We start from the raw sequence: 22,247 nt of genomic DNA on the forward strand, positions 1-22,247 counted from the left end.
AACGTGAATGATCTCATTTAATTTAATCCTCACAAGGTGGAAAGGGTAATCATAGTTAAGTATAGCTAATTTTTTTTTCTTCTTGAGTGCTGGCGCTCTGTCTGAAAGGTATTTTTCTTTGAGCAATCCCATACGGTAGGTACAACGTGGGTGAGAACACCGGCTTCCGAAACCAGACGACCCCAGCTTGGAATCCCAGCCCTCCCACCTCCGCGAGCCTTGGGTGAGTCCGGCAGCTCCCCCGGGCACCAGTTTTCTCATCAGGCGAACGGGGATAACGATCGCTACTCTGAGGGTTAAAGAGCCGGCCGCGAACGTGAAATGCTCGGTACGTGGCCAGTGCGTGATAAAGGGACTTTGAGATACGGGTTATCGTGGGGTTTTACAAAGGATAGAATCGACACTCACCAGGGCAGTGAGCTCAAGGTCCTCTGGCCAGCGGCAGAGCCAGGACTGCAGGCTGACCTGCCGGACCCAATGCCAATGCTCCGTCCCCCTGTGGACACCGGACAGCCGGCCATCACCGGGCCGGTCCCCAGTCACCAGGAAACACACAGATCCCCGCCAGCCAACTCTCTGAATGCAGGAAGTACACAAACAATTCCTCCCCTGACGGCTCACAGAGCTGAAAATGCTGTCGCTCTTAATAGCGAGCATCGGCTACCTAAAAAATTCACTGACACGGTCCAGTCCCAGAGTTCTCCCGTGCCAAGACTCAGAGCCATTTATGGTCTTTCCCTACATCAGAACTTATTAGAAGCCGTAACCTCGGAGTCTTGGAGCCCTGTCAATTTTATAAGCACTGTTCTTTCTATTGTGGCCAGACGGGATAATTTAAGGACATTTTCCTTGATATCATCTCGTTTTCCATTTAAGTCATGGAAGTAGTATTGGATTTGAGCAATTTACTACACGCAGGCCAGCTTAGGGCTGCAGATTTGGAGTCGGCGCTCTGCCGGCGAGCCCTGGCAGGGTAAATATTTGCGGGAGAAAGATTGACTGGAGAGCGGGCGGTGTGTTCCAAATGCTACTTCTGTAATTAACCCAGCAAGGAAATAAACCGGAGAAACACGCAGTTCTCCACATCACAGCTCACGCGCCACAGCAACTGGACTTCTATCTGAGCTATTTCTTTTTTCAGGCTAATATTAAGGTTCATATTGGTTTTTGTTTTTTTTTTTTTAAATTACCCCCCTTTCCACCATAACCTTGTTTATTTTAAGTTCACATCTTAAACGTGTGATGGCCAGAAACCTGGTACAATTTTCCACACTTATTTGAGTTCAGAGGCACATCAGGCTTTGATGCATACGTTGCTGGTGCATTGTGCTCAGAAAAATAAACAGCATTCCTGGAGAAGGTGACTGGGAAATTAATCGTTTGGGACGAGAACATATTAATGCAAAGACGGCAGAGCGTGAGCGGACAGATGACCTGTAATTTCTCCTTTGGATGCATGTAAGTCGTTTGTTTCAGACCAGTTTTCCTGAGGAGGTTAGGTTCCGCTCTTTCGCCCTCATCTGTCCTCAAAGCTGGCATGTGTCGCAGGCTGAGCCATCCGCGAAGACGTGGGCTTAATCACAACCCGGCGTATAAATCACGCCAAAGCCTGGGGCGCCCTGGCTTCACGAAGCCCTAAGCCCCCCACGGGGGTCCCCACAGACCAGGCAGACGTGTGCAGCTCGTTGTCACAAGGGGAGGCTCAGCCAGAGCGAGGGCAGCAGAGCGCAAGCCCCACGGCCTCTGGGACTGGACTCCCGGACTCGCCGGGCGCCTATTTTATGGGAAAGAGCAAGACTGCCTCACAGTGTTAAGCCAGACACTCGGGTCCTCTGGCTGGGATCTGGGGGGCTCAGGAGAGCCTGCCAGCGGGTGGGCGGGCGGCAAGAGCTTCTCCCAGGGACTTTTCTCCCGGGCCCAGGGAGGGCCGCTGTGACCCTACTGAGCATCTATGAGACGGTGCGTGACCTTGCACTGTCCAACAGTCTCCTTTCCAGAACTTTCCCCGTGGGCGACAGAGACTCTCTGTTTCCAGCTTTGGCTCCGTCACACAGTCCCAAGAACCGGCCTCCAGCTCCCCACGGATAATGGGGAACACTGGGGTGCCTGGAGGAGGTTTTCCGCCAGGGACCAGGACAAACCCCACCGCGCCTTGGCGCTTCTCTAGCAAGGCCGCCCCCGAGAACTTTCCCCGAAGTTCCATCAGCGGTGACCTTCAGCGGCTGCCGCTGGGAAAATCCGTTCCACGTAGCCACCGCCAGTCACAGGAGGAGACTGAATTTGGGGACTGAACTTGACAAGAAGGAATTTCTAACTCTGATTCAGTCTCCCCTCGCCCTGCCCATGCGCCAGAGCCAGGGTCCCAGGTGGGAGGGTCCCCATGTGGGAGGGTCCCCAGGTGGGAGGGTCCCCAGGTGGGAAGGTCCCCAGGTGGGAGGGTCCCCAGGTGGGGAGGCGATGGTTCGGCCAAGCCCAGACCCGCGTCGGACTCCCGCGCTTCGGCGACCCAAGTCCCCGGCGGCGTATCCGGGCGCTGCAGCGCGTAGCCGGCACCGGGCAGCTGGTACCGCCGCGCCGCAGCCTCCCGCCACCGAGAGGGGACCCGGCCCGGTGTCCACGCGGGTCCCCTCGCGGCCGCGGCGGGGCTCAGCGCGACTTCCGCGGGCGGATCGTCCCCGCGTCCGGGGACCCGCGCGGCGCCCTCTCAGCGCCCAGGATGCTGCTCCCCCACCCCCGCCCGGGAAGCTCCCGCGGTCCTTACTCACCTGGACAGGCCCGTCCCGTGCGCCCAGGGGTCCTGGCAGGGCCGGCGCCGAGCCGAGCCGGGGCGACAGCAGATCTCTGGCTGCAGCGCTGCCTGGCGCGGGGGTCGCAGGGGCGCGGGGTGCTGGCGAGCGAGGGGCGCGGGGGTGCTGGCGAGCGAGGGGCGCGGGGAGACTCGCCCGCCCGGCGCAGGGGGCGCAGGCGCGCGGGGCGCCGGCAAGCGGGGCGCCGGGGCAGGGGGGCGCAGAGGCGGGGGCCGGCCCAGGCCGGCTGGCGGAGCGGCTGAGTCAGCGCCCGGCGAGCCCGGCGGCCGAGGGGTTCTGGCGGCCGCTGCTCAAGCGGAAGCGCGGGGAGAACTTCAGCCCGGGAGGGGCCGCAGGCTGCTGCGGGCGGGCGCACCAGCAGGTCTGGGCGCTTCTGACGTGCCGTTTCCACATCCTCCCTTAGGGGTTAAAAAGAGAAAAAGAAAAAACAAACAGCCCTCTCCAAGGCTCCGCCTGCTTTATGCGTAACTGCAAGGCAAACATTTCCATTAAAGTTGGGCAAGACCAGGAGGCAGGTTTGGAAAGTCTGGTCAATGCAATGAGGCAAGAGAAGGAAATGAGCTGTAAAAATACTGAAGTTGTGCTTTTTTAATAAATAAATAAATAAATATATAAATATATTTAATTGGAAAGCAGGAGAAAGAGGATAACTATTCGCAGTGAATGTGATAGTCTAGTCCGAAACTTCAAACTGGAGACTCGGCCTAATGGAGTGGCAGGTTACAGACCAACATGCCGGGTGAACAGTGCTCTTCCTCTGACCGGCTAGAAAGGTGGATGAAAAATCCCATCCTCACTAATAGCAAAACCGTAAACGGCTAGGAATGAATGTACACTCATCAGAGGAGGTGTTCTATTGCAAAAAAGAAAACCCACCCACGAAACACCTCCACTCTGCACTGGGCGACCAGAGACGACTTGACTCTATTAAAGCATAAGCCTTTTTCTTGGACAAGAAGAAGTAAATGTTGTAGCCCTATGCTTGTCCTTTATAGCTGTAAATTCAGTGCAATTGAATTTACAGACTGACTGCAATTGAATCCCCAACCATCTCATTCTGGTGGGATATTCTTTTCAATCTGGCGTGGCTCTAGTTGTCTCTGAAGAATAGGGGGCAGGAAACAACATGTCGATAGACAAGAGCGTAAGGGACATTCGCCCTGCCGGGTAGGAGCGCGAAGACATGCGCGCACAGAAACGAATGAGCACAACTAGACGCTGGTGAGTGCGTGCCGTCACTACTGAAGCAAGCGTTTCTCGTGTGTCGCTGCATTTCATCCATCTCAACAGCCCTGTGAGGCAGACACTGATGTTGCTGCCACTTCCAGAGAGGAAGTAGAGGCCCGGTGGGGTACGAGTCACGCCCAAAGTGACACGGCTAAAAGTGGGGGACCAGGGCTTTGATCCGGGCATGGTGCCTGCAGAGCCTGTGGTCCGGGGGCTTACGAGTCTGTCCCTCTGCTCTGCCTCCGTGCAGGAGGGAAAACCAACCCGGTACTGACCGGCGTGGTCACTCCGTGGGGTAGTTGATGAATCCCCAGGTGGGAAGTGCCTGAGAGACCGTGGCGTTTAAGGTGGCTCTTCCATTTGGTGGAATGGATGGATTTTTACATAAATGATATCGCAATAACTAGTCATTAGCTCCCCAGACCAAAATTTAATTCCAGATCCATCAAATATTGAACATAACAAAGTGAAGCCAAAAGATAATTAGATGAATATATAAGCAAATATTTGTCATGAACCTGGGATTCTGAAAGCCCTTCTAAATATGCCATGAAACCATAAAGGAAGAGACTGGCGGATATGATTATTAAGAAATCCAAATAAACTTCTTTATGGAAAAAGTCTTCGTGAACAGAATTAAAAAATAAATGACAAACTGCAAAAGAAATTTCCTGTATGTATGACATGCGACTGCTAAATTTAACAAATAGAAATATAAACCCAGTTAAATTTGAATTTCAAACAGACTCTGAATCACTTTTTTGTATGAGTAGGTCGCGTTCATTGTTTGTCTGAAAGTCAAATTTAACTGGATGTCCTGTATTTTATCTGGCAGCCCTAACATGGAAGCAACATTTTAATGTATGTAATTTACAAAGAACTCTTTATAATGATTTAAAAAGATGATTATCCAAGAGAACAAGGCATAAAAGAGATGAGCAGGAAATTTACAAAAGAAGAAAAACAAATTATCAATAAACAGGACAAACTAACAGGACAAACTCTCAAAGCAATGGAATACATGCAAATAATTTCAGAAAGTTGTGCTCTTTACCCACTAGGTGACAAATTTTAAAATATTGACAAAATTCAGTGCAGGTGAGGGGTCTGGGGAAATGAGCATTCTTCCTCGATGCTTACAAAAATGTAAATTAGCACAACAATATTTCTAGAAAGCAGTCTGAGAACAAATATCAAATTGGATGCTTTACGTGCACAGCGATAAACCAAGCAAATTCATTTTCAGGAGTTTATCTAAAGAGATCACTTGACAAGCGGACGTAATGTACATAGCAGATGTCTGTTGCTTGGTAGAAATAATTCACAATAGCAAAAAAATCGGAAACAACCTAAATATGTGTCAGTGGGAGACTGGGTAATGAAATATAATTGCATAATCACAATACATAATGGGACTCTACTGTGATGCAGGCACTGTTTTAAGAATTTCCTGGGTATTAACTTGTTTAATCGTCAAAACAAAATGAAAGAAAAACTCACTGTGAGTAGGAAGGTACCATTTGGTATTAGTGTCTTCGTTTTGCAGAACGGGAAATGGGACAGAGAGCTATAGGCTGCCTTCCTGAAGGTCTTGCAGCGGGAAAACCCGGGACTGGAATGTAAAGAAAGCCAGCGTTGCCCGGGAGGTCCCTCCGCTATTATGGGATGTTTTGTGCTTAATGGAATCTCACGACCGCATGCCAAGATGAGTTCATCCAGAGGGTGAAACGCTACGTAGTTATTAAAAATGACAATATAACTCTCTACTTATTGACATAGAAAATGTTCACTACATATCATCAAGTGAAAACAATTTTCAAAACCACATATATCGTATGATCCCATCTGTATAAAATTGAATCTATTTTTATGTGGCTATATAGAGACAGAGAAATATCTGGATGAATAATCACTAATACAGTAACGGCTTTTCTTCACGAGCCATGGGATTTCGGGTGATTTTTTTTTACCTTCTTCTTTATACTTTTCTAAATGCCTTCGGTTTTAAAATTATGAATATAGATTTTTAAAAATATTAGGAAAACAAAAAAATACTGGGAGGAAACTCCCATTTTGTGTTTCAGTCTTTCAGTGGCTTGGTATTTCGGGCTTTCCCGGAGCTTGTTACCGTGTTTCCCCGAAGGTAAGACCTACCCATAAAACAAGCCCTAGCAGGATTTCTAAAAATTTGTGCAATAGAAGCCCTACCCCGAAAATAAGCCCTAGTGACGGGCGTGGCTGCGCAGCGCGTCTGCACAACCCGTGCGTGTCATCGTGGAGCGGGAAAGATGATGAGCAGCCCTTTTCATCTGCCCCGTGAGAGCTCTATGGCTCCACAGGAGAGACTGGGACCAATGGTTCTAAAGGAAATAGAGTCGTAAGAAATTCAGGATGGAATTCGGGATCTGGAGAGTGATGATGATGTTCCAGAAGAAGACGACTTAACTCTATTTGAATAAATGTAGACGGTTTTACCATACTTAAAAAAAAATAACACATCCCCTGAAAATAAGCCCTAGGGCGTCTTCTTGAGGAAAAATAAATATAAGACCCTTTCTTATTTTCAGGGAAAGACGCTATCTCTCCCCCAAATTCTGGGGGCTCGGATGCCTGGCTGGGGGCTCAGCCTGGGGGGCCGCGGGAGCTCTCAGGCACAGGTGTATCCCAGGCACCCCCGGCCGCAACTGTGCTCTGCCTGTGGCTGAGTGAGGACAATCCTGGGCTGGGCCACATTGGGTGAAGTCCTGCTGTTGTCACCTTGGGTGCTGGGGACGCAGTGTCAACTCTGGGAAGTGAGACGAATAGATCAGGAGTCTCGCTGGAAGAAGCAGAAATGCACCTTACACGACTTTAAGAACTAAGATGTGTTCTCTGGCAGGTTAGAGAAGCCAAGGGGAGTAGGACCAAGGTACAGTAGGAACCATGGTACACTTTAGTCTAAAGACCTGCTGTCACCATCACCTCTGGGCTGCTCTCTTCGGGCCTCGGTTTTGTTCTCCGCTGGCTTCCTCTCCTCCCCGACCCCCGAGAACACGGCCGTCCTCTGAGTTTTATGTAACAGCCTCAGTCCTCCAAAGCAATTAATTTTCTTGGTCCTTAATTCCGTAGTTTGCAGGGTGGGCTTCGTGAACCGGCTTGAGAAGAATTCCCGCTGACGGGGCAGCCTGAGTCAGCATGGGCCAGGCTGTGCCGCAGTAACAAGCAGCCCCAAAAATCGCAGTGTCTCCAGACAGATCACGTGGCCACGCCCAGTATCTGTGGGGCCAGGAGGTCCACAGCTCCGTCAGGGCGACAGCCTCAAACACGCGTGAGCCATGGCCAGGGGGATGGGGTCCCAACAGGAACCTGGCTTTGATCACCACAACCACCGGATGGACAGACGGTGATGCCATGTTCTGACATGTCTCTGTTTAAAAGAAGAAGTGGGTGGGAATGTTGGGATATTGGGCAAACAGTTGCATAAATCCTGGCCACCCGGTAATCTTTAAGTCAGGACTCTGGGAAACTGGAAATGCACTAAAGGGCTTCCGGGGGCAACTGGGGTGCATGGGAAGGAAGGTTGGACCTGGAGTCAATATTGGGTTCAAGTCTTGCTGTGAAGCTGTACTGCATGTATGACCATGGCCACGTCATGGGATAGGTTGGACATTCCTCACCTGAAATGATCGAAATGCCTGGGACCAGACGTATCTCAGATTTTTTCCGACTCTAGACTATGTGCATATACATAAAGAGACGTCTTGGGGATGGGACCAAGTCTAATAAACACAAAACCCACTTATGCTTCATACACACCTTATAAGCATAGCTCGAAGGTGACTTTACACGACATTTTAACTGATTTTGGGCGTGGAGCAACGTCTTGCCCGTGACCCATCAGGAGGAGGCCAGGTGTGAAACTCTCAGCATGTGGTGGCTTCCTGTCCCTGCCCAAAAAGTTTTACGTTTTGGGGCTTCTGCATTTCAGGCGTTCTGGTTATGGATGCTCTGCCTGTGTTTCATGTCTTCTCAGCCATGAAAAAGGGACAACAGTTTTTACGGGATCGCTGTAGCGATCACGCGTAACAGCAGGTGTGAACCGGCTGGAAGGTGTCGGGTGAGCTCAGCCCTGGTTCCCGACCTTCAGCAGGATAAACTTCCCGCCTGTCCCTGCTCAGCGGCTCGCCACCCCCCCCCCCCCGCCCGGGAACAGATCTGTGTGAGTTTCGTGAAGGGACATCTGGTTCACGTCTGAGTTTTTCGCGATGGCTCTTCCTCTCTCATCCCCACAATCCGAAACAGTCGCCTCCCCCAGGATTGGTCAAGTCTCACCCCGTCGCCCCTGGTTTTGGTGTGGGAGCATGGAGCCCAGCCTCCTCGACCTTCGGGACCCGTCTGTGTGCTCCGCTCTGCTTGGAGATGCCGCCTTTGGCGTGGGCTTGTCCCTGGGGGTCCCACCGAAGGCCCAGAATCTGCAGCCGTGCGTAGAGAGTGACGTCACAGCGATCAGCACCTCCGTGCAGCAGGTGACCTGGGTCTGTGGTCACCGTGTCACGAGGCGGGCCTGTCCCTCTAGCTTCTGGACGCCCCATTCCTGCTGAGGGCCCTGGAATTTGTTTTTCTTTCTTTTTCCAATGGTGAGATTCACGAAGAGCCAATTGGGAGTAAAACTAACTTCCAAAGCCTTCTGTTCTACCCAGGCTAAGAAGGATTATGACTGACTGCCGTGGGCTCCTGTCTGAGAAGGCGTTCAGCTGGAGGGCAGAGGGCAGTGGTGCCCTAGAGCCGGCTTGTACTGGTTTTTAAAAACCAATCGTTACATTTTGAGGAAATTAGCAAGCTGGGTTTTTTTAAGCCATCAGCAGCTTGAGATCAGCCACGGTGGGAATATTTACACCACAGAAATCGGCAAATGCTGCCAATCAGACCCCCCCACTGCTCCCCAAGACCAGCTGCTACACGCTCTCCAGCGAGGCACTGTCTGGAGGGCTGCCAGGGGTCTCAGCTCCGGTGCTGGGGGCTCGGCCTCTGGCCCCCTCCTTGCCCAAGCCTCACGCGGGCCCTGGGCCTGCAGACGGGCCCCTTGCCAGGCTCCTGGTTCCGGCTCACTGGGGCCTCTCTGGAGTCCCACAGGGGAGCGAGTCCCGAGAGGCCAGTCCTGCCACGGGCCAGGGGGCTCTGGTGGCAGATTCCTTTCTGCTACAAAACCTGGAGTCCTTTCTGATGCTCTTCCTCCCCATTTGCAGTTACTATCGTGTTTCCCCAAAAATAAGACGGGGTCTTCTATTTATTTTCCCTCAAGAAGACACCCTGGGGCTTATTCTCAGGGGATGTGTTATCTTCCCCTCAAAGCCTCAGCTTGCAGCATGCACAGGACGGCCGGGACCCGACAGGGGGAGCCGGCCTTGTTGGTGGGGCTGCCCGCACCTTTCCGGTCACCTCTGGGACAGCAGCTGTCACGACGGGGCGGATGAGAAGGGCTACTCGTGTTCTTTCCCGCTCCGCGACGACACGCACGGGTTGTGCAGACGCGCTGCGCAGCCACGCCCGTCACTAGGGCTGATTTTCGGGGTAGGGCTTATATTGCACAAATGCTTAGACATCCTGCTGGGGCTGGTTTTACGGGTGGGTCTTATTTTCGGGGAGACACGGCAGTTAACTGACTTGACTCTACTACAAAACACGCTGTGGATTCGAGCCCTCCTCAGACAGCAGCTGGAGTTGCCCCTTTACTGCCTCGGTCGGGAGCTGCCACTGCCCTGCACAGAAATCTGCAGTGGCTTCTGTCTCACATGGCGTGAAATGCAGTCTTTCGAGGTGGCTTACAGCTCTGGAACAGACCCCCCACCCCCAGGCCTTGCCCAGCCCCCTCTCCCCCCGCCCTGTGGACGCTCTCCCTGCCGGGACAGCCAGCGAGCGACTCTCCGGGCGCCCCCGGTTCTTGTCGACCCCGGCCTTGCACTTGCCGCTGTGTCTGCCTGGACTGTTCTCCCCACTGCACAGGGAGTTCTCCTCCCCTTCCTCCTCTGCTCGAATGTCGGATAATGTCCAAGATCATTCTGTGCAAGATAGCAGCTCTGTGTCTCCTCCCTTGCCTTGTTGGTGGGTCATAGCGGCTACAGCACCTCCCCCTGCCCCGCCACACGGCAGGTTCGCTCGTGCTGCCATCCGAGGTCTGTCCCTGCACCCTGGAGTGCACACCCACCCTCGAGGGCAGGGACTCGGCTCTGCTGGGTCTGCGAGAAGGGCGCCTGGCCCGGCCGAGGGTGCGGGTGCTCAGGTGGGTGCCTGGTGTAGCCGCCGCATGAGGAGGGGTGCTGGGGGGACAGGTGGGGCTCCGGGAAGAGGGTCTGTCTGCAAAGGCTCAGCCTTGGGCTTCGGTGCTGTTGGGCCCTGTCCTAGCCGGACGCCGGGCTGAGCGCCTGCCTGACCCGGGAGAAGAGACCCAAGACCCTCAGAGGGGATCTCCGGGGCAGGTGCAGGGGGCAGCTTAGACAGGGCACACACGGAAGCGACCCTCTGCTCGTGGCTTTGGCCTGCCCCTCACTCTCTCTCTGGCTTCCTCATCCCCCCTGGACCGGGGCCCGGGAGCCCCGAGCCTCCTGTGCCCCCAGCATCCCTGCCCCCTCCCCGGACGGGCTGCGCAGGCAGCCTTTGAGGGAACGCGTTGGAAATGTCCCAGCTGCCGGCCGGCGTTTACCTCGAGGTGTTTGTGCCTCTGCTCTGGGCTTCCTGCCCCTGCCGATGACACAGCACAGCCACTGCGGGTCACCTGCTCCCCGCCCGCCCCCGCTCTCTGGGGCCAGAGCCTGCGGGCTGATTCAGCCCCCGGGAGGCCAGAAAGGCGGTCGGAAGCAGGTGCTGGTGACAGCCGATCCCTCCTCCGCGTTCTGGGGACGGCTGACGGATGACCCCGTCCTGGATGAAGACACTCGGGGGAGGAGATGGTCCCCGCCGGGGTGTGTGCAGGCCCCCTCTCACGCCATTCGCGAGTCTCCCGGCCGGTTCGTGGACAGGGCTCAAGAGTCAGGCCGGTTTTACAGATGGGGAAACTGAGGACAAAGGCCGGTTGAGCAGCTGGTCCAAAGGCAGGAGATTCAGTCCAAAATCCCAGAACCAGCACCCGAGTCTCCCGAGCGCTCATCAGTGCAGTGTCTGCCTCAGCTGCGGCCTCACCTGGCGGGTTGTCACTTGTCACATTGCGCGCCCTTAATACTCGCAGGTCGGTAGGTGTGGCCGAGCAGCATCAGACCCCCTGGTCTGTGCCTCCCTGGGTGTTACCACTCCAAGGACTCGGGGCATTTAGCTGAAAAGAAAGACTCCAGGCCGGGCGCGGTGGCTCACGCCTTGCATTCTAGCACTCAGGGAGACTGAGGTGGGCGGATCGCTCAAGGTCAGGACTTCGAGACCAGCCTGAGCAAGAGAGAGACCCTGTCTCTAATAAAAATAGAAACTAATTGGCCAATGAAAAATATATAGAAAAAAATTAGCCGGGCATGGTGGTGCATGCCTGGAGTCCCAGCTACTCGGGAGGCTGAGGCAGAAGGATTGCTTGAGCCCAGGAGTTTGAGGTTGCTGTGAGCTAGGCTGACACCACGACACTCTAGCACAGGCAACAGAGTGAGACTCTGTCTCAGAAAAAAAAAAAAAAAAAGACTCCAGTGTTTCACTGTTCCAAGTCCCCGAGGGCCCGTGGTGCAGAGAAGGGGTCTAGACCCAGCAGGAGGCTGTGCCAGGCGGGGGGCGGGTTTGGCTCAGCTCAGGGACCTGCTCATGGCCACCTGCTCAGGGGCCCTGCTCTTCCACAGCCTGTCTCCAGGCGTTCTGGGTGTGCCGTGAGGAGACAAACCAAAGCAGGAGGGAACGGCTATAGCCTGGAAAGACACCTGCTAACCGCTGCACACGTGCACGGCCCTCTGTCACCTTTAGAGAGGAGGGACCCGCAGCCGGCCTGTGCCTTGGGTCTGCGTCTCGGACCACGTTCTGCCTTGTGGGGAGAGAGCAGGACCGGAGAGCCGGGAGAGGGACACGCTGTTCCGCCCGGGACGGACGCGGACGCAGCCAGGGCGGCAGCTGGGAGAGGAGCAGGGAACCAGCTGCCGGGCGCAGGCAGCTCTGGGGGAGGTTTTGGAGCCGGAGCCAGAGCAGGGAGAACTCGGGGCACAGGCGGTAGGGTCGGGGGGAGGAATGGGGGCGACTGACACTTTGTGAAGAGAGAAGGACTCAATCAAACGCCAACTTCCGGAAGTCCGGCTGGGTGGGACACAGGGCAGCCCGTTCTCGTCCGCCCACGGCAGTCTGCAGTGAAGAGCCGCCTTGCCCTGAAGTCCTGGGGAGCCTGCTGGGGGAGGGTCCCACCGTGCCGGCGGGTGGGGTCAAGGGGCACAGGTGACAGAGGAGGCCCCAGAAGCTCAAGGTGCTGCTGGGCCTCTCACAGCAAGACCCACGGGAGAGAAAACCCGGCTACTGCCAGGGGCTCAAATTCCGGCTCTGCTGCCCATGGGCCGAGAGCGTTTGGGCTCTTCATGGACCACGGCCGGGTCTCACGCCCCTCCTGTGAACGAGGACGAAATGGGGCCACACTGAGGTGTCACGGGGCTTAAACCAGCGGGCGCAGGCGAGCTCACAGCCTGGAGCTCGGCGAGTGCCCAGCGCCGGTGGCCAGGGAGCCGCTGAATCCTGGAACTCGGAGCAGACTGAAGCGGCTACAGTTATTCGTGTCCCGCTAACGGAGATCTCGGGCAACGTGGAAGAGTGTTCGGCGTCCGATACCGTGTCACATCATCTACACCAAGTCGTAACACAGTTGCTCAGATGGACAGAGCGTGGAAAAGAAAAGGCAATGCAGAGCCGAAGCGCCTGGTTCGTTAGAACGGCGCAGCGATGGAATCGGAGCGGGTCTTCTCCACTTTTGTTTCTTACACGTTCGTGACTCTTTGCACCATGAACACGCAGGAGGGAATGACCGTTCCCCGGAGGTGGGGGGTGTCCGCTGGTGGGGACCGTGAGGGGTTGTCCAACACCCGTCACAGCCGCCCTTCCCCCTTCCGGGCACATGGGACGGTCACGTTCACTGTTTCTGGCTCAGGGATCCCGAGCGGAAATGAGTGTGTTCCTTACAAGCCGCGGTGTTCAGTGCCAGTGCAAAGCAATCTCGGGGACTCCTCCGGCCAGGTGGATCTGGAAAGCTCAGCTGCAAATGGTAGACCCTCTGGGAGCTTCCGGCAGGGTCCGGGAAGGGCCACGCGCAGTGGAGTGCCCCACTGCCCCCGCCCGGCCACGTGAGGCCTGAGCAAGAAATGGATTTTGAGGCATTGGCCGCTGACGTTTGTCGGTTAAATTTTGCACACTATAAACCAGCCCGTCCTGTCCCCAGACTTCCGCTTGCCGCCACGACTTGTTCTGCGCTTACCCGTGATGGACGCAGACAGGCGGTCGCCCGGGGTCGCCTGCGTGTCCCGTGCAGGCGGGGAGAGGCTGCTCGGGCAGGCCTGACTGGAGAGCCCGGCCCTCGTCTCCCTGGCGCCGTCTCTCAGCGCTGCACCTCCCAGTGCTTCTGGACCAAGGAGGCTTTGAAGCCTGTTCTCCAGCTGCAGCCCAGGGTTCAAAGACCCCCTCCTATCCCTGCCATGCACGGGCTTTGGCTAGGACAGCATGGAAGAGCAAGGACGTGGCCAGCAGGAGAACGCACAGCCTCAGCCGACCGGCCCAGCAGGTGGGGAGGGCAGGGGTGGGGAGGGCAGGGGTGGGGAGGGAGCCAGAGCCTCGCTGGGATCCGAGAACGCAGAGCCGTGGTGGAACGTTTGCGGCTGGCCCTGCCATGGGCCCGGCTACCTCCTGCTGGCCCCCAGCCTGGTCCTCTGGGCACCTCGTCCTCCGTCCCCGTCAACCCTCCCTGGCCAGCTTGAGCCGGGGCAGGCCCTCCGTCCTAGAGGTGAAATGACTTCGTGCTGAAGAGGGAAGTTGGGAATCCGCCCTCAGGAGGCTTCCCTGCAGCCAAGTGGGAGGAGGAGGCGGCGGCCGCTGTCCAAGGAGTTGGGTGCTGAAACCCAACACGCTGGATTTGCCTGTTTCTGAATCTCTCGTCTTACACACTTGAGATGCTTTTTAAAGTATAATTTGTTCACTTCAAGCTATCAAAGTTATTATTTTACTTCAAGTTCAGGGAGATAAGAGAGGAAACAAATAGCAAGTTTCTAAGAAGCCTAGAACCATCACCGTATTATATCAGGAATGCCTGCCATAGCTTAGAATAAATACAAACAAGCTACATTCACCAGAAAGAATTGCCTGCAATGACTGCTAAAAATAGCGGTGTTTTGGAGGACTCAGTGGATCTGATGCCTCGTGCGATGTCATAAACCCAGGCGAGTGAAATGTTAGGGCATCCGGCAGATCACAAAGCACCTTCACGTTCAGACAAAGAAACGGAGACCCGGAGGGTCAGTGGAGTCCCCAGTCACGGGGGTAACAGGTGTGGCAGCTCACGTGGCAGCCAGGCTCTCCCTCACGGGGCGCGTGGCTGGAATGGCGGCTCCGTGCGGGCAGGGCCCGTCCTTGCGTGTCGCTGGAGCAGGCAGGGCTGGCGCAGTGCCCGCCACACGGATGTGAACACGGGTGAACACGTGAACGAGGGGTGGGGACGTGGTCTCTGGCAGGCCCTGAGTTAACCACAGTGACTCAGGGTGGGGCACGTGTCTGAGCCGGGTCCCTGTGGGGCTGCGGTCTCACCGGGGCTGGTGGCCGACGGCCCATCCTCCCAGGGACCCCACAGAGACAGGCGGCCTTGGTCCCGTCCGGCCCGAGCTCAGTCCCCAGGAGCCAGGCTGCTGCCTGTGAGGCACGTTCTGTCCTGGCTTGACAGGCCGGAGGGAGTGGGGAGGCTGGCGTGGCTCTTCCGTGCAGTCCGAGCTGTGTCCTGCGGGAAGAAACGGAGGGGCCCTTCTCGCCCCAAGGGGCCAGCAGTTCCTGAGCCAGGGCAGGTGGCGGGGGGCCCTCACTCTGAGCCTCTTCCCCCCGCGTCTGCCCTTCCCCTCGGGGTTGCCCCTCGGCGAGCCCTGCATTCCAGCGCAGCCCCCCAAGCGGACAGACAGAAAGGTGAAGCAGGCATGCAAAATTTTTTTTATGGTGGTGAAACATGCACGGCATAAAACTCACCATTTTAAGCATTTCAGGGTGCGCAATTCGGTGGCTTTCAGTCCGTTCACGATGTCGCACAACCGTCGCCGCTGTTGAGTTTCGGAGCGTTTCCGTCACCCCAGGCAGAAACGCCCAAGCCATCCACGGCTATTTTCCCCTCAGAGCCTCAGCTTGCAGCACGCACAGGACGGCCGGGACCCGACAGGGGGAGCCGCCTTTGTTGATGGGGCTGACCACACCTTTCCGGTCACCTCTGGGACAGCAGCTGTCATGACGGGGCGGATGAGAAGGGCTGCTCATGTTCTTTCCCGCTCTGCGACGACACGCATGGGTTGTGCAGACGCGCTGCGCAGCCACGCCCGTCACTAGGGCTGATTTTCACGGTAGGGCTTCTATTGCGCAAACGCTTAGAAATCCTGCCAGAGCTTATTTTCGGGGAGACACAGCAGGAACCCAGCATAAATGTGCCTGTGGCTAGGGGAGGCCCGGGGCTAATTCGGGTCGTCCAGACAGAGGCACCTGCTCTCCGCCCGAGACTTCCTGTCCACTCCTGCTGGGAACCTCTTGGTCTGGGCCCCTGCCTGGGTGTCACACGCCAGTTTCCATGGCTCCTCTCTGTTCCAGTAGCTGCCGAGCCCACTGCCCTCTGTCTACACCCCCAGACTGACCTCCCTGCAGCCTGACCCCGCCGTCCCCGGGAACCCGCAGGTGGGCCCAGGGCCCCGGCATCAGCATCCGCCTCACCTGGGAATTCCCACTTTCGTCTGTGATGCACGTTCACAGCCCCAGAGCCAGAATCCCGAGGCAAGCAGGGCTGGACCACCTTTGGTCTCACGTGCCCCCAGGGGGTGGCAGGCACGGTTTGGTCTGGGACGCTCAGCCCCGAGGAGTCCGTGCTCGCTGGGATCTGCCCACGCAGGGCAGAGAGCCCAGATCACGGGGTCCTCGGCTCCTCCAGTCCCGAATGGGGGACCACGCTGGGGTGTGTGTGTACACGTGTGTGTGTGTGTGTGTGTGTGTGAGCGTGTGGTGTACATGCACGCTGGGCGTAGGGGTGTCCGTGAGAGGTGGTGTGAGATGCACCTGCTCCAGGAAGAGGCGACCTGAGCTGCTGCCTCCCACAAGAGCCGGGACGCTGCAGCGCCCTGGTCCTCTGTGGACTCTCTTCTTCCCTGCTGGAGTCTGCGGTTGCCCCTCCCCGTCCTCCCCCTTTGGGAGCCGAGCCCTGCCCCACCTGTCTCTTGGGGTTTCTCTTGGGGTGGGCCCGAGCCCCAGCTTCCTTCCTGCACCGCCCCCAGAGAGAAGCACGAGGCTGCTTGCTTTAAGGGGACCCTCTGGGGAAGCAGACGGTGGTGACACATGGCAGGGTGGGTGGAGCGGCAGTTTCCGGATCTTGCCGGGTGCTCACAGTCCTTGTCCCGGGTCTGCAGTTCCCGACTCTCCTCCTCATGGGGCAGGAGAGAAGCTTCCCTGCCCGCCCTGCCTGCTTGTAGCCCCACGGTTCCCTGAAAAGCCACGAGGGACCCCACTCCAGGAAGGTCCTTTGCCCGTCCCCTCATTTATGTCCATCCTGCCGCTCGGGGCAGCTGCGCTCCAGGCACTGCTGGCCTCTCCCACAGCCTCTGACTGTGGGCGCCAGACCGCACCTTCTGCCCCCCAGGTGGGACGCACTTCTAATCCCGACAGGCTCCGCCCCCGTGCAGGTGGGACGGGACAGAGGAGAGGAAAAGCTGCAGCTGAGACTGTTCAAAAGCTTTGAACCTGGGACAGGAAGGCAGAGACTGAAGTCAAATCCCAGGCCACTCCATCTCTGAGTGTCATCTGCTCTCGTCTCCTGCCCTGAGGTTCACGAATCCGTCGCCGGAAGGGTCAGGGGCAGGGCGGGGGTCCCAGGCGTCCCCTGCCGTCATTCCCACCAGCGCCGCCGCCGTGCCCAGGGTGACCTGCCCCAGGAGAACCGGGCTGTGCAGCTGCAGGGAGAACCCTACCACCTCTACCTGGGGAAGGGGGAACGGGACCCCATTTGTTCGCGTCTGCGGTTCCTGTCCCTGTGCCCAGTAGTTCCGTGTGTCCCACAGACCTGCAAAGGGATGGCAAAGATTTCTCCACTCTTTCATCTTCCCCGTTCTCACACACTTGTGCCTCTCTGCAGCCCTGGCCCACAGACCCTCACCTCTTCGACAGGTATCCGCTGAGTTCCCGTCGTAGAAACCCCGTGGATGAAGAAGGCTCAGGCCCTGCTCTCCTGGAATGTCCCACCAGTGGGGTAAAGCGAGGTCCAAGAAGTGTTCCCGAGTCGCCTGGTTGCACTTGCTCCAGTGCACGATGGAGAAGTGCAGGGTGACGGGGCCCGACCCAACCCCGACGGTCGGGGGAGCCCTTGCAGGGGCGACCCTCACGCCGAGGCTCGCAGCGGGGGCAGGGGCAGACTCGGGGCGGGGAGGGCGGACGGATGCACACGCAGTTCGTGTGCGCAGTTTTCACTGGCTCCGCAGGGCAGGCCCTAGAGATGGGACCCGGGTGGTGGCCCCGGGCTGAGATGAGGCACAGGGACAAGGGGGTTTGAGAGGAGAAGGGGTCCCTCGGCAAATGCTGCCGGCCTCTCTCGGTGGCACGTGTCTGAGACCTTCCCCGCTCTCCCCGCACTCTGACCTCTCCTCTGCCCCCCTCACCCTCAGAGGATAAATTTGCCTTCTCGTTCATGGGGAAGGTGGGAGCCACCGGGCAGGAAGGCCCTGGGCACCCACGAACCTGGCTCACCTGGCCCTGCCTGTCGCCCCCTCCCTGGGAGGGCGGCCTCCCTTTCACTCCCGCCCGACTCCCAGCCGTCCCGGGGTTCTAGAATCACCGTTGTCCCTGCCAACCTCCCTCTCGGTGGGACTCACCCCACCAGCATCCGGACCGCTCCAGCCATCCCCTCTGGGAAAAACAAAAGCAACAGCAAATTGAAACAAACAATAAAAAGCACTTTTCCCAACCCCCCACGTCTCCCCTCCTCCCGTCTCAGGGATGGTCTGACTTAGTTTCTTCATCTCGTCCCCTGCTCAGTCCTCCCCATCCTGTCCAACCTCCCGGCCACCCCACGGCAGGGCAGCACTTTTCTCCTGAGCGCGCCTCCCCCTCCCTGCCTGGGGCCTGTCTCCTCGGCTGGTTCACCCCGACCCGATCTGTGAACACCGGCACCCCAGGTTCGGCCCTGGGAGCACCCCGGCAGGTTCTGCACCTTCCCAGAGTCTCGGCGGTTTGAAAACGACTTCAGTTATCCACAGCGTCCCCAGAGTCCTCCCTCCCGAGCTCCAGGCCGATACATCTAACCGTATCCATGACATCCCCACTGGATTCTTTCTCACCAACATCTCGAGCTTGACACGTCAAGTCTGAACTCGAGACTCAAATGTCCCCCAAGTCTGCTCCCCCTGCAGGACAGGGTCCAGCCCCGGCCGCCCACCCGCTGCTCACGCTGCAAACCTGAGCACCATCCTTGACGGCCCCTGAGGCCCCACAACCGGTCAGGGCCACTCTGGCCCCAGCCCCAAACTGTCCCCTTCTGTGTCATCTGTCCCCACCGCTGGGCGCCCTGGTCCTGCCCCTCCCCTCGCGCCTCTGGGTGGCCCTGCCTTGCAGTGTGCTCTCCCCAGGCTGTTCTACCAAGTATCCCCCAAAATAAGACTTCCTCATAAAACAAGCCCTTGCAGGATGTCTAAGCATGTGCGCCATAGAAGCCCCACCCCGAAAATCAGCCCTAGTGACGGGCGTGGCTGCGCAGCGCGTCTGCACAACCCGTGCGTGTCGTCGCGGAGCGGGAAAGAACACGAGCAGCCCTTCTCATCCGCCCGAGAGAGCTCTGTGGCTCCACAGGAGAGATCGGGGCCGATGGTTCTAAAGGAAACAGAGTCGCAAGACACTCAGGATGGGATTCGGGGTCTGGAGAGTGAGGATGATGTCCCAGAAGAAGATGACTTCACTCTATTTGAGTAAATGTAGATGGTTGTACTGTACTTAAAAAAAATAACACATCCCCTGAAAATAAGCCCTAGGGTGTTTTCTTGAGGAAAAATAAATATAAGACGCTGTCTTATTCGTGGGGAAACACGGTAAGACGCAAATGTGACCAAGCCACTCCTTACAACAGGTCCCAGGGCACCCTGTTCTTAGGACAAGGCCACGATCCTCATCGCAGCCACCAAACTGGTGGCCTCAGCCCTGTTCACCTCCACAGCCTCACCTCCTGCCCCGCCCTGCCCAGCCCTGCCCTCTTTCATGGGAAGGGACCTCCTTAACGTTTGCACCCCGTAATATCCTGACATTTGAGAAAACCCGCATGGGAAATGTTCAGGAATAAAACAAAGAAAACTTATGAAACCAGACTGAGAAACATTATATAGTGTTTGAATAAATGGAGAGGCAGATTGTGTTCCCGGGGGGGGGGGAAACAGTCGCAGAAGGGCACGCATTGTGTGATTCCATTCGTATGAAATGTCCAGAACAGGCAAATCTACAGAGACAGTGAGTGGATGCGTGGTTTCCAGGCGCCGGGGAAACGGGCAGGGACCGCCAGTGGTCTGGGCTACTGCTCGTGGTGTGAAAATATGCCGACGTCCAGCAGTGGTACCATCCGCGCGTCTCGGGTGTAGACTAAAAGCCACTGAGCCGCACACTTTGAGAGGGCAGATTCTGGCCCAGTGAAGCCTCTGCACGCAGATAGAAATGGCAGGTAGCACGGCAGAGCCGCCGCACGCAGATAGACACGGCAGGTAGCACGGCAGAGCCGCCGCACGCAGGTAGACCTGGCAGGTAGCACGGCAAAGCCACCGCACGCAGATAGACCTCGCAGGTAGCACGGCAGAGCCGCCGCACGCAGGTAGACACGGCAGGTGGCACGGCAGAGCCGCCGCACGCAGGTAGACACGGCAGGTGGCACGGCAGAGCTGCCGCACGCAGGTAGACACGGCAGGTAGCTCAGCACGGCACGGGCTGGGCTGGGCTGACTCACAGAGGGCGGGCTCTGTGGGGACTTCGGAGCATCTCGCCGTGACAGTGACGGAAGTCGAGCTGTGGCCTGGTGGGAAGCGGCTGGCTGGGACGCGAGGAGGTGAGGACCACCTTTCGGTGATGAAGGACATGAATCTGCAGTCCCCTGGGCTGTATCATTCTAGCAGCATCTGTGTCCAGGGCACTGAGTGACATCCTGGTCCGGCCTGAGCACCACCTGCCTCGTGCCGGGCTGGGGACAGTGACTCACCCGCGCCCGTCCTCATGGCCCGGAGGAGGAGACCGAGTGCCGCCCATCTCCTCTCTCCCGTCCCCACCATCTGGTGGCAGCTGGCCCCCGGCCAGAGTCAATCGGTCTGCGGTCACTGCCCACCCCGGTGGGGACGTCCGGTTCTTTGTCCTGGGACTCTGGGACACAGGAGAGTCTTGCGTGGCTGGCGTGGAGAGGGGGCCTTGGACACGATGCTGGGGTCACTGCCGCCACCTGGCTCCTGCCTCCTCGCCCCCCCAGAGTGGGGGTTCAGCTGTTCTAGCCGCCCCAACACGCCCCCTTGGGCTCCGTGAGCCAGAGGGATTTCCGAGGCTTCTGGCAGGAACAGCTGAGCCTTGCGGGGGCTAGGGACAAGCTCCATCGCCAGGGACGTCTACCGTAGGGACAGAGGCCACCAGGGAGCCGCCCCTGCCCTCGGTGACGATGCACGTGACAAACAGCGTGGTTTGGGGAGGTCCCTCACGTTCTGTGTTCCTCTAAGGCGTGTTCGCTGTTTGCGTGGGTCACCAAGACAGAGCCGGGGCGGGGTGACAGCAGCTCGGAAGGGAGGTGCCCAGTGTAGGGAAGGGGCAGCCATCCCTCTGATGTGGTGACTCCAGGGCCAGGCCCCCCCTCCGGGTCTGGGTCCGAGAGGCGGGGGAGGGAGGAAAGCTGAGGGCGCCCCCCCATCCTCTGTCTGCAGAGCAAACTGTGTTCGCATACTGTCCCCGAGGCACAAAGCTGCCTCCTGGTTGGCTGTCCACTGCGGGAGGGGGTCCCCAGCACCGGCAAGGCGTGACGTCACAGCCCAGAGTGACAGGTGGGGACGCCGCCGCTGGGGGGCGTGGCCTCTGCCGTGGGCTCCTTCGGGGCCGCCTGGCCCAGGAGGGCACCTTCGGCCCCAGAGTGACAGCTCGGCCACCCGCACGGTGCCCTGCGGCACAGGCTGACTCTACCCACGCCTGCTGTCCTCTTCCCGTCCGTCACAGGGAGCCCTGACCCCGTCGTGGGCCCAGCCCCGTGTCGGCGGATGCCGGACCCGCCGTGGCCCCCAGCTCACGGGCTCACGGGCTGGTGGGGCGGACGGACCCCTGAGCAGGGACCTGCCCTTGCACCCGGGACCACGGCTGGGCAGGGGACACAGGGGCAACTCCGGGACCTCTGACCCAGCTCCCTCTGCACCTGCACGGCGCCCTCTGACCTCCCGCGTCCGGCAGCAGGAGGGGGAGGCGCAGCTGGGAGCCCTGGAAGAAAAAGGATCGTCTAAAGAGACTTCAACGTCACCAACCTCACCCAGCCGCACGGCTCACGCGGAGAATTAAGTCGGGAACGGAGCAGGAAGAGGCGCCTTTCCTTTGCCCGTCCGAGAGAGCCCGGCACACGCCCAAACACGTGAGACGCGTGTTTTGAGCTGTTTCTCGTGGGTTTCTCAATGACCTGGTTTTTTATGACGTTTCAGTGGTTTTATGGGATACACGCGTGCCGTCTGGAGTGATTTCCCCCGTTTCTTTAGGGACGTGCAGACAGACAGACACCCCGGGCTTCATGTCCCGGCCCCCACCAGAGGCCAGGCCTCTCAGACGGGTGTCCCTCCGTTTCTCTTGGCCCCCGACTTCCCCTGCTGTGGGGGGGGGTTGGAGGGACAGGGAGGGACAGACAGAGAGGGGGAGGGACAGGGTGTAAAATGACCGTGTGACCACGTGGCTGTCCTGGCTGGCGGGCACAGGGTTCTGTAGCCCAGGGCAGGGGAAAGGGAAGGGACCATTCTATTGAGGCCGGTCCCGCCGGCCCAAAGCCCATTCCGTGGTGGGGTTTCGCATAGTTGTGACTCCTGTGTTCAGAGCCCCTAAGGC

At 57.9% G+C, this 22,247-nt stretch overlaps 1 protein-coding gene across 1 annotated transcript in view; it reads right to left on the bottom strand.

Moving 5' to 3' along the window:
• The window catches only part of CTXND1 (cortexin domain containing 1), a 42,960-nt gene extending 40,081 nt beyond the window's left edge, over positions 1-2,879 (bottom strand). The window contains exon 1 of the mRNA XM_076004694.1: positions 2,766-2,879. The gene's annotated coding sequence lies outside the window, so the exon portion shown is untranslated. The remainder of the gene's footprint in view (positions 1-2,765) is intronic.
• Between the last annotated feature and the right edge of the window lie 19,368 nt (positions 2,880-22,247).

The sequence above is a fragment of the Microcebus murinus genome, chromosome 7 (genome assembly GCF_040939455.1).
Source record: "Microcebus murinus isolate Inina chromosome 7, M.murinus_Inina_mat1.0, whole genome shotgun sequence".
In the NCBI taxonomy this organism is placed as follows: domain Eukaryota; kingdom Metazoa; phylum Chordata; class Mammalia; order Primates; family Cheirogaleidae; genus Microcebus; species Microcebus murinus.